General features: G+C 36.1%; 1 protein-coding gene across 4 annotated transcripts in view; it reads left to right on the plus strand.

Annotated features, from left to right (window-relative positions):
- bru1 (bruno 1) overlaps window positions 1–16051 on the plus strand; it is a 956171-nt gene that overhangs the window by 175429 nt on the left and 764691 nt on the right. Inside the window, exon 1 of one of the 4 annotated variants that reach the window (XM_067766461.1) lies at window positions 1323–1687. The exons of the other annotated variants lie outside the window; for them this stretch is intronic. The gene's annotated coding sequence lies outside the window, so the exon portion shown is untranslated. Of the gene's footprint in view, window positions 1–1322; window positions 1688–16051 lie in introns of those variants that run through there. 4 annotated transcript variants of the gene reach the window in all.

Consider the following 16051-nt stretch of genomic DNA (forward strand, 5'->3'; position numbering starts at 1 on the left):
GATCGTGAATGTGAAGTACTTTCAAAGTAGTCTAATAAAGACCATTTTGCATTATTGAATATTGGAGTTATTTAATCAACAATTTAGTGATACGAACGTTAATGGAAGGTGTAAAACAGGCGGAATTTCACTAAATTCGTTACAATATCTTATACAACCGATTGTTCAGATAAGAAAAAAAAAAAAATAAAAAAGATAAGATCAGATAAGAAACTTTTCGTAATTTCTGCCCCATTTCAACAGCTAGAACCTTCAAATTTCACCGAATGCTTACGTATAGAGCCTTCATATTTGTCTGAAAAATTTGTATTGATAGGTGGTATATATGGTATATATCTCATACAACCGTTTGTTCAGATAAGAAACTTTTCGTAATTTCTGCCCCATTTGATCAGCTAGACCTTTCAAATTTCACTATGTGCTTTCGCATTTAGCAGATATTGTTTGGCTGAAAAATTCGAAGAGATCGGTCGTATATATAGGTAGCATATGTCACCTAATCCGATTGTTCTGATAAGAAACTTTTCGCAATTTCTACACCATTTGAGCAGCTAGAAGCTTTAAATCTCAGCAAATGTTTACGTATATAGCATATATCATAGAGATCGGTGGTATATATATTATACTAGCAACCCGCACCTTGTTTCACATAGGTTGCAATGTTTAAAAATAGTAATTCGTTGTTGCATTTGAATTAATGTTTCAATTAAAAAATAAAGATAATTCATAAAAAAATTAAGTCCAAAGCAAAGTTAAATAATAAATCCATACATATTAACTGTTCATATTCAGTTAGTTTTTATTTTCTTTCTTATAAAATTTCATTGTATAAGTTAGCACCAACTAAGTCAACATTCGAGCTGACGCTAACGTAAAGAGCTTAGTCAGCAATACGCAAGTTGATGGCTCAAAATACTTAATAATAATTTTGAAGCAAACAGGAAAAGGCCCAGACGCCTGATCAGCAAAAACACAAATATTGTGAACGACATCCGGAATTGAATTGGGAACAACATCCGCCATGCGCCGAACGAAATAATGCTGGCACAGGTAGAATTAAGTTATATTTAGAACTAATTTACCATTTTTAAGTCAGTCAGTTGTAAGCAGTTAGTTGTAAACGTTTAGTTTTAATTAGTGAGTAACAAAATAAGGTCTTACGACCAATAATTAAATTAGTGAATAAATAATAATAAAGGTCTTGAGACCCAAAAAAATTATTTTTTTAGTATCCTTAACAAAGGATACAATAATTGGCGCCCGAGCTAAAAGGCTTGCCCTGGTAAAGTTATAGTGTTGTAAAATCGGTATAAAGCTTAATAAAGTGCCGCGAAGGAAACTGTTATCAAAAAATTCCAAAAGTGCCACCAGTATAGCATTAACTTTCAAAAAAAGTGCCACAATACAAAAAGTGCCACAATAGAAAGAAAACCGGTAGGAAAAAAACTTTCAATAAGTACCACAAATAATAAAGTGCTACGAAAGAAAAACTATTCCAATTTGTATTACTAAACGATACCTATAAGAAGAGGCGTGAAAGGGGTAGTGAAAACTTACAAACTTCCCGGACGCCCCAACGATACCAGCCAAGGAGCCACCCCCAGCAACAAGGTATAAGCCAGTGTACCACGAGTACCGCCAGGAAAAGGGAAGAATACACACTTATCGAGATGGAGCTGAAATTAATGTAAGAAAATATTTATATATTTAAGAAAAATATTTAAAAACAAAAAAATTCAAATCTACTAAATTTTGAAATTTCATCTTAAAAACGCATATTTGAAAAATTTAGAAAGTAATGAGCGAAAGATTTTTTTTTTAAGGAAAAAGAAAAATATTGAAAAATAAGTAAATTTCAAAAAGATTTATAGGAATTAAAAATTAAAAAAATAAGAGAAGTAAATTACTACATAAAAATTACAATTACGAAATTCGAATACTTATTGTGGAAGTCACTCAAAAATTTAAATAATTTAGAATTTAATAACTTAGATATTTCATTTTAAAAGTGAAAGTGCGGAAATAAAAAAAAAAAAGAAAAAATTTAGGAAAATCCTTTTCAAGACAATCGTAATTTTTTTTTGTGATTTAAGAAGTCCAGAGAATCAAATCCCTTACCGAAAGAAAAAAATCAAAAATTCCTTACAATGTCAAACCCAAACAATTTGATTAGACCCTCAATGCTTGGAGCTAACCCTCCTGCTGCACCACCAGCACCGCCAAGCGCTAATAACCAAATTTCACCAGACTTGGCCAATATGATAAAAAGCATGATATCCCTAGCCATAGAGGCAAGCGTGCCTAATATAGTACAGATTGTCCTTAACAACACAACAAATCCTATCATAACTGATCAAACTATAGACGCCCAATTCCAAAATAATATGAGTGAAATGGATAAGATTCCAGATGTTGTACGTTCATTAAGAGAATTCTCAGGAAATGCCTCAGAGTTTAGCTCCTGGAAAAAGAGTGTTGAAAGAATTTTGAGAATTTATAAACCCTCAAAGGGCAAACCTAGATATTTCGGCATTTTGAATGTTATTAGGAATAAGATAATTGGAAAGGCAGACATAGCTTTAGAATCGTACAACACCCCTTTAGATTGGACAGCAATTTCCCGCTGTCTAACTACCCACTACGCCGACAAACGAGACATAGGCACTTTAGAGTACCAAATGACATGCCTCATACAAGGACGAATGTCCATTAATGAGTTCTACCAGAAGGTATACGGACACCTATCACTACTTTTAAATAAAATAGGCTGTATGGAGATAGGTGAAGAAGCAGTTCACCTGTTAACTGAGACTTACCGAGCTAAGGCCCTCGACACCTTCGTCAGAGGACTTTCGGGTGATCTCCCCAGGTTACTTGGCATAAAGGAACCAAAGAGTTTGCCAGAAGCCTTACACCTTTGCCTGAAGCTCGAAAACCAAAACTTCAGGGAATACCACGCGAACAACCAGATGGCTAACTCCCGTCAACAAAGCTTTAATTCTCCGAATCCACGACAGCAGCCCTTCACGGTAAAATACCCCCAGCCGCAATCTTACCAACAACTCCAACCACAATCAAGGTTTTATCCCGAACTAGCACACCTACCTCAACCCATATCAAATCCCATTCCACAAAACTATCATCAACAAAATTTGAATCCTCCCAACTATCAGCTATACGCCAACCAAAACCCAAACCAGGTAAATAGATACCAACCACAAAACCCTTTTAACCAACAACACCACGCTCCTCCAAGACCACCTAAACCACCTCAACCCATGGACGTAGACGAAAGCGTCAGGACAAGAGCGGTAAATTATATGAACCGCCCTAAAGCTCAAGAAATGGGCAAACGGCCACCTAATACATCAATGATAAACCATCCCCCTATCAAAGTTCAAAGGAACTTTCACATAAACACCGACGGACCGACGGATAGCCAACACTACCATAACCAACACTAACATGACCAATACTACCAAGACCAATACTACGAAGATCCAAACGACCACAATCAGAACACAACCTTTAACAACGAAAAGGAAGAACCGCAGGATCTGAGTGATGTACATTTTTTAGATTGAACAGCTCTTCGTTACCCTACTTTAGATGCAGGACGAAGAGCGGCGAAATTTTAAACATTTTAGTGGACACTGGATCTAACAAAAATTATATCAAGTCCAGCTTAGTAACAAAATCAATAGAAAACGACAACCCCTTTTTTGCAAATTCTGTCGGGGGAAAAATCAAAATTACCCATCACACATATCTCAACCTCTTCAACTTAGAAAACTACAAGCTTAAATTCTTCTTACTACCCACTCTCAAAACCTTTCATGCAATACTAGGCAATGACAGCCTAAAGGAACTCTCAGCGGTCATACATACGAAAGAAAATTTTATGGTTATAGCAAACATAAAAAAAATCTTTTTAAGACAATACAGTGTACAAAATGTTAACACAATACAGATTCGGGACCAACACATGACCACGGAAGAAAAAAACGAAATTAGACAATTAGCACAGAAACACCGTAATTTATTTTCAGAGCCAAACGAAAAATTAACTTATACAACAAAAGTAGTTGCCGAAATTCGTACAAATTCTGACACACCAATATACTCAAAATCATACCCATATCCCATGAGCCTTAAGCAGGAAGTTGAAACTCAGGTAAACAAACTGCTAGAGGACGGAATAATACGCAAATCAAGATCCCCATACAACTCACCCGTCTGGGTCGTGCCTAAAAAGGACGATGCCTCAGGGGAAAAAAAATTTCGAATGGTCATTGATTACAGGAAACTTAATCAAGTAACAATCGCAGATAGGTATCCAATACCCGAGATAAACGAGGTACTTTCCCAATTAGGAAAGAATCGAATTTTCTCAGTGATTGACTTAAAAAGCGGTTTCCATCAAATTCCTCTTAAGGAATCTGACGTGGAAAAAACAGCTTTTTCAGTGAACAACGGAAAATACGAGTTCACGAGACTTCCTTTTGGCTTAAAGAACGCCCCTGCCATTTTTCAACGGACACTGGACGACATACTTAGGGAACACATAGGTAGAATTTGCTATGTATACATAGACGATATAATTATATTTAGCGAGGACGAAAAAACGCACGCTGAACATATTGACACAATTTTCGAAACTCTAAACAAGGCAAACATGAAAGTCCAGATTGACAAATGCGACTTTTTCAAAAAGAAAGTCGAATTCCTGGGATTTGTCGTCTCTTCTGACGGAATCTCTACAAACCCAGCCAAAGTACAATCAATAACAGATTTCCATTACCCCAAAACAATTAAAGACTTACGCTCATTCTTGAGTTTATCCGGATATTATAGAAGATTCATCCAAGATTATGCGAAACTAGCAAAACCACTGACATCCCTACTTCGAGGAGATGAAGGAAGAATGTCTAAAAGCAGTTCAAGGAAAATTCTAATAAATTTGAATGAAAAAGCAAAAGAAGCATTCAATAAATTAAAGCCACCCTCACATCCAAAGATGTTATCCTACAATACCCCGATTACAGTAAAGGTTTCGACTTAACTACAGATGCCTCACAATATGCCATAGGCGCAGTTTTGGAACAGAATGGCAAACCGATCACATTTATTTCAAGAACATTAAACAAAGCTGAAGAAAATTATGCAGTAAATGAAAAAGAAATGCTTGCAATAATTTGGGCTTTAAATTCCTTCAGAAATTACCTATACGGCACAGCAAAAGTTATTATACACACTGACCATCAGCCACTCACCTATGCCTTAAGCAATAAGAACACTAACTCTAAATTGAAACGATGGAAAGCAATACTAGAGGAATATAACTACGAAATACAATATAAACCAGGAAAGGCCAATGTAGTTGCAGATACATTATCAAGGCCATTTGAAGTAAATTCCTTATCAGTCTCGACGCACTCAGACGACAGTTCATCGCACAACCTAATCCCAGCAGTAGAAGGACCCATAAATGCCTTCAAGAACCAAATTTGGATCTCGCTAGGAGATGAAGACAGCTATCAGTTTAAAATACCATTCCCGACCTATCATAGACACTTAATTTGTAAACCCCAATTTTCAACCGACGATTTAACAGCACTACTAAAACGTTACCTAAATCCTTCAGTGATAAACGGCTTATTTACCTCTGAAGAAATAATTGGAAAAATTCAGGAAATCTATCCCCTTCATTTTTCCAATTACAAAATTCGCTATACCCAAACAAAAGTACAAGATTTAGTAAACGAGGATGTTCAAAATGAGGAAATATTAAAAGAACACACACGAGCACATAGAAAAAGGGATGAAAACAAAAAACAACTAATACAAAAATATTACTTCCCAAAAATGACAGCAAGAATAGAAAATATAATTAAACAGTGCAAAGTTTGTAAAGAAAATAAATATGACCGTCACCCTAATAAACCACATCTACTTAAAACCCCAATTCCACAGTACCCTGGTGAAATAGTTCACATAGATATCTATAATACGGAGAAACGCCTGGTACTAACAGCAGTAGACAAATTTTCTAAATATGCCCAGGTAAGAATAATACAGTCAAAGGCAATAGAAGATATCAGAGAACCTTTGCGACAAATACTCTTCGCATTTGGTGTACCTAAGACAATAGTTATCGACAATGAAAAGTCCCTAAACTCACTATCCATACAATTCATGGTAGAAGATCAACTTGGAATTAAAATCTTTAAAACACCTCCATACGCAAGCACAGTTAATGGTCAAGTGGAAACGTTTCATTCCACCTTATCGGAAATTATGCGCTGCCTCCAAACAGAACGCACCCATCGTTCATTTCAAGAACTATTAGATAGATGCACATATGAATATAATTACTCCATACACTCAGCAACAGGAAAACGACCTATAGAAACATTTTTCGGTAGACGAGTCTCGATAGACCCATAACAATACGAGAATTCACGGCGAGAAAACATAGAAACCCTTCGGAAAAGATAAGAAAAGGATTTAGAAATCTATAATAAAACACGGAAACCCACCCCTCACCCCTGGTGACATAATTTATGTTAGGATTAATAAAAGAATAGGATCAATACTCACTGCTAGATATAGGAAGGAAATCGTGAAAGAAGATAAATCTAGTGTAGTAATTACTGAAAAAGGAAGAATAGTACATAAGAGTAACATTAAGACTTAATATGATTTTAGTAAAATAAGAAACTCCCCCTTCAAAATTCTCTCTTACAGACTTCTCGTGCACCTAGTGTACGCGGACTTTAAAATAATAGATTACTCCAACTCTCAACTTGCAACATTTAATACGGGACAAACCAAAATTCAAACAGGAACTTACAAAATTATACATAAAATAGATCTGGACGTATGCCAAAAGACACTAAATGAACTTAGCCATACCATTAGGACACAAATCAATGAAGGAAACCCCCTCTTGCCCGTTCTCAATAATGAATTAAGATCAATACAAGATTATTTGAATAGACTTAAACCAAGGAAATTTAAAAGAGCAATTAATGAACTAGGAACCATCTGGAAGTGGATCGCAGGAAATCCCGACCACGACGACCAAGTCATCTTAGAAAAGGAAATAAATAATATAGTTGAAAATAATAACCAGCAAGTGGTAATTAATAAAGTAATTTTTGATAAAATAAATGAAATTACAGCAATTTCTAATAAAATCGCGAAATCCATACAAACGGATGAACACACTCAACATAATTTTGCTATTGAAATGAAATATAAGTTAAAAATTATAAAAGAAGAAATAATTAATATAGACTATGCGATACATTGGGCTAAGGCCGGCATAGTCAACTCCTATATATTTTCAAATGAAGAAATTATGTTAATTAAGTCAATATATGAAAAAAACAATTTTACCCTAAGTAGTATAGAAGAATCACTAGAAATCGCAAGCGTAAAAATTGCAACAAACGATAAAATGTTATTTTACATAATAGGATTACCAATAACAAATGAAGACATTTGTGAGTCAATTTTGATAAAACCTATAAAGATAGGAAAATTTATTAATAAAGTCCCTTACGAGGACATTGTAACATGTAATAATAACGTAGTATATGGAATTGAATCTAAATGTAAAGAAAATAATAATGTAAGAATATGTAACCGTAAGGCTATAGTAGACATTAGCAACACTACCTGTGTCCCACCTCTACTGAGAAGCAAGCCAGCTGAATGCGTTTTTGTTAATAACCAGCACATCCCAGCCGTAGAAAGCATCACTCCTGGCATCATACTACTAAATCAATACAACGGCACTATAGATATCGACAACCAAAAAGTAAACCTGACAGGGTCATACGCAATACAGTACCATAATTCCACAGTTCGTATCAATAAACAGATATATTCTTTTAACGAACTACTAACCAGCAAACCACTACCTGCAATTCTCCAGTCAAATGTCCCATCAAAGCAAGAAGAAGAAATCCTAAGTTTGGAAATGATGAAGGAACTCCATATAAATAACACAAATCGTATAAATTCATTGCGCACAAAACACAAAGCAGCCATAATCACAAATTTTTCTCTAATAATCATGATAATAATCTGCCTAGGAGGACTCATATTCGCACCAGTAATAAGAAGACATTTTACAAAGGAACCAGAAGAGCTATCAAGCTACAAAGTAAGCATCCAGGTAAACGATAACAAGGAACCTGTAGCATCCGAAATACCTACCTTAACAAACGAGGACGTTCGTTTTTGGGGTGGAGGAGTTAGCACCAACTAAGTCAACATTCGAGCTGACGCTAACGTAAAGAGCTTAGTCAGCAATACGCAAGTTGATGGCTCAAAATACTTAATAATAATTTTGAAGCAAACAGGAAAAGGCCCAGACGCCTGATCAGCAAAAACACAAATATTGTGAACGACATCCGGAATTGAATTGGGAACAACATCCACCATGCGCCGAACGAAATAATGCTGGCACAGGTAGAATTAAGTTATATTTAGAACTAATTTACCATTTTTAAGTCAGTCAGTTGTAAGCAGTTAGTTGTAAACGTTTAGTTTTAATTAGTGAGTAACAAAATAAGGTCTTACGACCAATAATTAAATTAGTGAATAAATAATAATAAAGGTCTTGAGACCCAAAAAAATTATTTTTTTAGTATCCTTAACAAAGGATACAATAATTTATACAATATTTGCTGCTTTCCCATCAGGAGCCAAAACATATAAATTATATCTGTTTGTTACACGCGATAGAGCTACATATAATTGCCCATGTGTGAAACATTTAGCTCTTGGGTTCAAACGGGCTACCTTAAATGTTTGTCCTTATTTATTGTTACTGCAAAACATAATTTGACTGGAAATTGATGCCGTTTAAATTGAAATGGGAGATCTGTTGGTACTATCGGGATTCTTGGAATCAAGACGTTTTCTCCAGCTCCACAACCAGTCAAAATTGAACACTCAATCATATGCGTTCTTATGGTCTTGAACAGCAGCCTGGTACCATTGCATAATGATGGTGGATTCAAATTGCGTAGTAATATAACGGGAGCTCCTACTTTAATAATAAGTTCATGTGGTGGCGTTCCGGGAGGGTTTAGAGAATTTAAAAACTGTATTGTATAGTGTACAGCCTCATTAGTATCTATTACCGTATCTATTGAGTAGAAAACTTGTGCGTCCGTATTATATTTTGAGGGTACTATCGCATCAACTGCGTCCACCTGCTCATTGTTAGCTGATAATATTGCCCTCACTTTAAACCAGTCCAATGAATTAATTGTAAATTGGCCAACTTCGGGATATACTTTATCAATAAGATCTTCAATATTTTCAGTAAATTTGCAAAAATTTGTTAGATCGATAAGCCCACTTATCGTCGGAAACTGCCCGTTACCAATTTTCAGCAAATTATTAGCAAAAAGTACATGTTCTCCGGAAGTAAAAACTCTCATATTTTTTATAAGTTGTAGTTTATTTATATACCGCCCAAGGTAAGACACTTTTAAACACGCGTTGACCTCATCAGCTCTCGTACCTCATCAGCTCCGTAACCTCTCACTCTGCATGCATCTTGGAATGAAGTTTTCAAGTTTTCAAAAGAAGTAGGACCTTTATGTGTGCATCGAAAATGTTAAGGAACAGTGGGTTAAATGGTACTACCCATCTGTTATCTATAGAAATATTTCTAATGACCGTAGTTTCTCCGCCTTCTTCTCCTGAAAGTCGATGGTATTTTGGATATCCACCACCATAAACGGATGTATGGGGCTGAAATAATTTTGGAAATTTTTTTGTGCACCTCCCTTCGCTCATACATGGTGAATTTTGATTCAAACTCCCGCATGGTCCATGTAACATATGTTTTACAACAGCGTCGAACAAAACTGGATCTTCCTCTTTTTTTGGCAATTCTGCTGATATAACGCTACAATTTGATCTGGCCTTATTTTATTGACCAACCAAAGCAGCAGGCGAATGTGAGGCAACCCACTTTTTTGCCATTCGACTGTGTACATGTGGACTCGTGGTGGGCCAAATATATGAACTTTATTTATGAGATGGAGCAACTGTTGGATTTTAAGATGGAAAACCCGATCAACCAGTCATATTGATCTTGCGGCCTTGTGAGTGGCTGAAGATTGTCTTTAATTTCTTTCCAATTTGGGTTGCACGTAATAGTTATAAAAAGGTCAGGTCTACCGAAATTCCGTACGTGTGTTATTGCATCCTGCGTCTTTTCATGCAAGTATCTAGCGCCTCCCGTAAAACTTGAAGGTAATTTGACCAACTGACCGATTTCATTTGCGTGTTCATTGGAATACAAGGCATCTTGTAAGTGCACATAGTTTTCTGCTCCTAGTTTTGTTTGGTTGTGTTGTATAAATGCTAGGCGTTCGGTTTCTATTTTGGCATACTGATCAACTAAATATTGGTTTAATAAAATGCGGTATTGAAGTAGGGTGTTAAAGCTATTTTCTTTCTCCATTATTTGATAACAATAAAAATTCATGCATGATACTTTCTTGTCAGCGGTGCCTTAGTGACTGGATGAAGTTGAGGTATGTCGATAGAATATCCATCTTCACCTCGCACCAAAATCAATGTAGTGCATTATAACTCCTATGGGTTTCCGGAATTTTTTGAAGATGGCCGTCCCTACTGTGTAAAACCATGTCTCGCTTATCAAATCGTTGTCCTGCTATTACAACGGCAACTTCGCCCGTAGATGGATCATTATATCGCCCACGGTGCTCACCAGCCGGTACCTGGTTTGCGTGTATAATGACATCGAAGTCTGGTACATTTGCAGAAATACTCTCAATAGTACTTTTAAATGAGTGTGCATAGGCATTCCATATACTTTGGAGCTCCGTAATTAACGCACTGTCAAGGGGTTCTCTCGAATTTATATTGCATCGAGTAGCTGCTTCTGTAGCTGGATCGGAAATAAAATAAATTTGAAGAAATTTGTGAGTTTCAGGTGAATGTGGAAGTAAACTGCCCACTAAATGGTACACTTGACCTTGCACTTTAAAAGTGGGCATAAAACCACTCTCAACAACTTCGTGGCTCCTAAACGAAGTAATTTGAAATGCATTATTATAGTTTCGAATATATGTATGTTAAAAAGTGCCTCGATTTTGGATGTTCGCCTGTTAATAATGAGCGCAAGGGTTCTGGGGGAGGCAAAATGTCAGGTAATTTAACTTTCCCTTCCGAACAGCACATCGACTTTAACTCAGACTTCCACTTCTTTGCTCTACAATGTTGGCAAACTACAGACATGTATCCCAAAGACATAGATGGATCGTTTTTATAGTCAATTGTGGTGCTGTAATTCATTGCACTATATTCTTTATTTCTAATTTTTTCTTGTTGTCACTCTTATGCTGCTACAATCACAAAAATTTTATAGGCTGTCTTGTTTTGATTTCGAATTCAAAACACATTGCGAGTATTTTCTATTAGCAATATAGGAGTATTACATATATGAATTACGTACAAATTTTAATGAGAAAATTCGTGAAAACTAAGTGTTCTTTCTAAAATAACTCTTTTAGGGCTGCCATAAAACAACATTAAAACAAGTAAGGACGGGACTGTCTTCGGCTGTGCCGAAGACTTCATACCTTTCATGAATGGGGCTGAACAATAATCTTATCCCATTCGTAATCTCCGAATAATCGGATGTATAAGATAAGAAATATATAGTGAACAGGTCTACATACCTAAACGATTTTTAAGATAAATATAAAATAAACAAGTAAGGAAGGCTAAGTTCGGGTGTAACCGAACATAACATACTCAGTTGAGAGCTGTGGAGACAAAGTAAGGGAAAATCACCATGTTGTAAAAAGAACCTAGGGTAACCCTGGAATGTGTTTGTATGACATGTGTATCAAATGGAAGGTATTAAAGAGTATTTTCAGAGCAAGTGGACCATAGTTCTATAGATGGACGCCATTTAGGGATATCGCCATAAAGGTGGACCAGGCCTGACTCTAGAATTTGTTTGTACGATATGGGTATCAAATGAAATGTGTTAATGATAATTTTAAAAGGGAGTGGACCTAAGTTCTATAGGTGGACGCCTTTTCGAGATATCGCCATAACGGTGGACCAGGGGTGACTCTAGAATTTATTTTGTACGATATGGGTATCAAATGAAAGGTATTAATGAGTATTTTAAAAGGGCGTGGGCCTAAGTTCTATAGATGGACGCCGTTTCGAGATATCGCCATAAAGATGGATCAGGGGTGACTCTAGAATTTGTTTGTACGATATGAGTATCAAATGAAAGGTGTTAATGAGTATTTTAAGAGGGCGTGGGCCTTAGTTCTATATGTGGACGCCTTTTCGAGATATCGCCATAAAGGTGGACCAGGGGTGACTCTAGAATTTGTTTGTACTATATGGGTATCAAATGAAAGGTGTTAATGAGTATTTTAAGAGGGCGTGGGCCTTAGTTCTATATGTGGACGCCTTTTCGAGATATCGCCATAAAGGTGGACCAGGGGTGACTCTAGAATTTGTTAGTTCTATATGGGTATCAAATGAAAGGTGTTAATGAGTATTTTGAAAGGGAGTGGGCCTTGGTTCTATAGGTGGACGCCTTTTCGGAATATCGTTATAAAAGTGGACCAGGGTTGACTTTAGAATGCGTTTGTACAATATGGGTATCAAATGAAAGGTGTTAATAAGTATTTTGAAAGGGAGTGGGCCTTAGTTCTATAGGTGGACGCCTTTTCGGAATATCGTTATAAAAGTGGACCAGGGGTGACTCTAGAATGCGTTTGTACTATATAGATATCAAATGAAAGGTGTTAATGTGTATTTTAAATGGGCGTGGGCCTTAGTTCTATAGGTGGACGCCTTTTCGAGATATCGTCATAAAGGTGGGCCAGAGGTGAATTTGTTTGTACGATATGGGTATCAAATGAAAGGCGTTAATGAGTATTTTAAAAGGGCGTGGGCCTTAGTTCTATAGGTGGACGCCTTTTCGAGATATCGCCATAAAGGTGGACCAGGGCTGACTCTAGAATTTGTTTGTACGATATGGGTATCAAATGAAAGGTGTTAATGAGTATTTTAAAAGGGCGTGCGCCTTAGTTCTATAGGTGGACGCCTTTTCGAAATATCGCCATAAAGGTGAACCAGGGGTGACTCTAGAATTTGTTTGTACGATATGGGTATCAAATGAAAGGTGTTAATTAGTATTTTAAAAAGGAGTGGGCCTTAGTTCTATATGTGGACGCCTTTTCGAGATATCGCCATAAACGTGGTCCAGGGGTGACTCTAGAATTTGTTTGTACTATATGGGTATCAAATGAAAGGTGTTAATGAGTATTTTAATAGGGCGTGGGCCTTAGTTCTATAGGTGGATGCCTTTTCTAGATATCGCCATAAACGTGAACCAGGGGTGACTCTAGAATTTGTTTGTACGATATGGGTATCAAATGAAAGGTGTTAATGAGTATTTTAAAAGGGCGTGGGCCTTAGTTCTTAAGGTGGACGCCTTTTCGAAATATCGCCATAAAGGTGGACCAGAGGCGGCTCTAGAATTTGTTTGTACGATATAGGTATCAAATGAAAGGTGTTAATGAGTATTTTAAAAAGGAGTGAGCCTTAGTTCTATATGTGGACGCCTTTTTGAGATATCGCCATAAACGTGGACCAGGGGTGACTCTAGAATGTGTTTGTACGATATGGATATCAAATTAAAGGTATTAATGAGGGTTTTAAAAGGGAGTGGCCCTTAGTTGTATATGTGAAGGCGTTTTCGAGATATCGAACAAAATGTGGACCAGGGTGATCCAGAACATCTTCTGTCGGGTACCGCTAATTTATTTATATATGTAATACCACGAACAGTATTCCTTCCAAGATTCCAAGGGCTTTTGATTTCGCCCTGCAAAACTTTTTCATTTTCTTCTACTTAATATGGTAGGTGCCTTACCCATTTTACCAAGTTTTTTTCTAAAGTTATATTTTGCGTCAATATACCAATACAATTACCATGTTTCATCCCTTTTTTCATATTTGGTATATAATTATGGCATTTTTTTTATTTTTCGTAATTTTCGATATCGAAAAAGTGGGCGTGGTCATATTCGGATTTCGGCCATTTTTTACACCAATACAAAGTGAGTTCAGATAAGTACGTCAACTGAGTTTAGTAAAGATATATCGATTTTTGCTCAAGTTATCGTGTTAGCGGCCGAGCGGAAGGACAGACGGTCGACTGTGTATAAAAACTGGGCGTGGCTTCAATCGATTTCGCCCTTTTTCACAGAAAACAGTTATCGTCCTAGAATCTAAGCCTCTACCAAATTTCATAAGGATTGGTAAATTTTTGTTCGACTTATGGCATTAAAAGAATCCTAGACAAATTAAATGAAAAAGGGCGGAGCCACGCCCATTTTTAAATTTTCTTTTATTTTTGTATTTTGTTGCACCATATCATTACTGGAGTTGAATGTTGACATAATTTACTTATATACTGTAAAGATATTAACTTTTCTTTTAAAATTTGAATTTAAAAAAAATTTTTTTAAAAAGTGGGCGTGGTCGTTCTCCGATTTTGCTAATTTTTATTAAACAGGCATATAGTAATAAGTGTAACGTTCCTGCCAAATTTCATAATGATATCTTCAACGACTGCCAAATTATAGCTTGCAAAACTTCTAAATTACCTTCTTTTAAAAGTGGGCGGTGCCACGCCCATTGTCCAAAATTTTACCAGTTTTCTATTCTGCGTCATAAGTTCAACTCACCTACCAAGTTTCATCGCTTTATCCGTATTTGGTAAGGAATTATCGCACTTTTTCGATGTTTCGAAATTTTCGATATCGAAAAAGTGGGCGTGGTTATTGTCCGATATCGTTCATTTTAAACAGCGATCTGAGATGAGTGCCCAGGAACCCACATACCAAATTTCATCAAGATACATCAAAATTTACTCAAGTTATCGTGTTAACGGACAGACGGACGGACATGGCTCAATCGAATTTGTTTTCGATACTGATGATTTTGATATATGGAAGTCTATATCTATCTCGATTCCTTTATACCTGTACAACCAACCGTTATCCAATCAAAGTTAATATACTCTGTGAGCTCTGCTCAACTGAGTATAAAAATAGGTAGGTACTTTGTGTGAGGGTGCAAAGTTTCAGGTTTTTTGTGGTCTGCGTGTAAAAACTATGACTACGAATCACGTATTTGGACAATATATGACGTAAACGTAACTATTTGGTGCAATTTTATGAATTTTGACGCTTCTAGCCGTAAAAAAGGGGCAAAAAAATACAGTTTATATGGGGTATATAATATATGTACCACAGATCTCTATGATTTTTTCAGACAACAATATATGCTATATACGTAAGCGTTTGGTGAAATTTGAAGCTTCTAGCTGTTAAAATGTGGCAGAAATTTCGCAAAGTTTCTTATCTGAACATTCGGTTGTATGAGATTATATATACCACCGGTCTCTATGATTTTTTCAGACAACAATATATGCTATACACGTAAACATTTGGTGAAATTTGAACATATCTAAACGATTTTTAAGATAAATATAAAATAAACAAGTAAGGAAGGCTGATTTCGGGTGTAACCGAACATTACATACTCAGTTGAGAGCTGTGGAGACAAAGTAAGGGAAAATCACCATCTTGTAAAAAGAACCTAGGGTAACCCTGGAATGTGTTTGTATGACATGTGTATCAAATGGAAGGTATTAAAGAGTATTTTAAGAGGAAGTGGACCATAGTTCTATAGATGGACGCCATTTAGGGATATCGCCATAAAGGTGGACCAGGCCTGACTCTAGAATTTGTTTGTACGATATGGTTGATAATGATAATTTTAAAATGATAATTTTTCGTATTTGGTATATAATTATGGCATTTTTTTTATTTTTCGTAATTTTCGATATCGAAAAAGTGGGCGTGGTCATAGTCGGATTTCGGCCATTTTTTACACCAATACAAAGTGAGTTCAGATAAGTACGTCAACTGAGTTTAGTAAAGATATATCG

This window comes from Eurosta solidaginis, chromosome 2, assembly GCF_040869045.1.
Source record: "Eurosta solidaginis isolate ZX-2024a chromosome 2, ASM4086904v1, whole genome shotgun sequence".
Taxonomy (NCBI): domain Eukaryota; kingdom Metazoa; phylum Arthropoda; class Insecta; order Diptera; family Tephritidae; genus Eurosta; species Eurosta solidaginis.